This window comes from Sturnira hondurensis, unplaced genomic scaffold (genome assembly GCF_014824575.4).
Source record: "Sturnira hondurensis isolate 20B ecotype Veracruz unplaced genomic scaffold, ASM1482457v3 Scaffold0001074, whole genome shotgun sequence".
Taxonomy (NCBI): domain Eukaryota; kingdom Metazoa; phylum Chordata; class Mammalia; order Chiroptera; family Phyllostomidae; genus Sturnira; species Sturnira hondurensis.
The window spans coordinates 98444-100083 of NW_028073705.1; the positions used below are offsets into that span (position 1 = coordinate 98444).

At 37.8% G+C, this 1640-nt stretch overlaps 1 pseudogene; it reads right to left on the reverse strand.

The window, feature by feature from the left end:
• Positions 1-1512: 1512 nt before the first annotated feature.
• On the reverse strand, positions 1513-1640 carry LOC118997081 (uncharacterized; annotated as a pseudogene).

Here is a 1640-nt window from a genome sequence, read left to right on the forward strand (position 1 = left end):
CTGTCTGGCACACCTCTGTGATATGGTTTACCCACACATTTTTGGCTATATACTCTTTCATCACCTCTTCATATGACAATAATTTATAGAAAAGAAATAGAAGGATTATTTAGTTTTTCCTCTAGCATGGTTAATCAATTTATTTTAAATTTTAAATAGCTGGGATGCATAAACATGTGACTCACATGGGAACATATGTGTAATTTATAGTATTAATGTAAGCTTATGCCCTACAGACACAGAGAGAACTTCCTTTTTGACTAGATATCCATGATAATTGAAATACCTGTTTACAATTTTACATGTGTGGTGATTGGAGAAATTCCCATTGACCAGCTTTTGTCTCCATAATCCCAATTCTCAGTGATCCTCCATTTTTCATATACCTACACGACCAGACTTTGACTTTGCACAGCACATTTATATATTGGTATGATGTCTGACTCCATGACTTCCTATCTTCGTGCTGGCTGAGTTGGCATAGTGGGTTCTAGCAGTATTTCTAGAAGCATTTCCTGCACTGCTATGAATAGCAATAATTCAACTATTATATACAGAGGTAAATGTGAACCATTTAAAAATAAACCCAAATCAAATACATCTCCAACTTGCCTTTTCGTCAGCAGAATCCCAAATGTGCTGCCATACTTTCAGGCAACCCCTCACAAGCTGAGTGTGGTAAAGGGGAATTCACAGCAGAAGTGATAGTCTTAACTGATTTTAATTAAAATATTTTACTTTCGCAAATTTTACAAAATTCACGTGAGTAAGGCCTTTTAGCTTAAACTTCATTAACATCACAGTAAATTTGCCTCTGCTTGTATTCATTTGAAAGCCCAATTCTGTGCCTAATAAATGGCTGTTAATTGAAGAAATGGAGAAATTAATCTGTAAAAGACAATGAAGAGTGATGAAGGAGGACATCAAAGTTGAGGCTGCTGCCACCCATGCATATGTCAAACACTGTCTTAGGCCATTATGGGCCCAAAAGAAGGCAGATGGCTGCCATGGGAAACTTCCATGGATGCTTTAGGCTGGAGATCTGGATTTTGGACCATAACATTTTTCAAAAGCACAGAGTCAACTTGGCAGTTAGCAAAAGTGAGAGGACAGTCTTCATATGCCAGAGAAAAAGGGAATAGAGGTAAGGTAGAGAATGGGGATAGAAGTACCAACAAAAGAATTTTCCTTAGTAGGCTCCAACCTTTCCCCCAGCAATGGCAATTCTGTGTGTAGCCTGGAAAGAGAACAGGTCAGAAGACACTTATAAGTAGATCCATAAAAGTTTCCAAGGTGACTCACCAATCATGACAGTGTTCTGCTGGCCATGGAGAAAATCCTTTGCTAAATCTGAAAATTCTCCTGTGTTTTTTGGAGGCCTCTGTGGTTAGCTCTTCTTCTGGGTAAGACAACAGGTTTATGAATGAGAGTGTGATCTGTGAGAATCATTAGTGAACCTAATAGATTAGTGATCTATTACAGAGCTTGCATAAAACCTCATATTGTCCATTTCCTAATATTCTAAGGCTCCAATATTTTCCTGTTTATTCACTGATTTGATGACTGTGTATTATTTCAATTAGCAATAATCGCACCTCAGATAAACCTCATTGGCTACGATACTGCCACTTCGCAAAGCT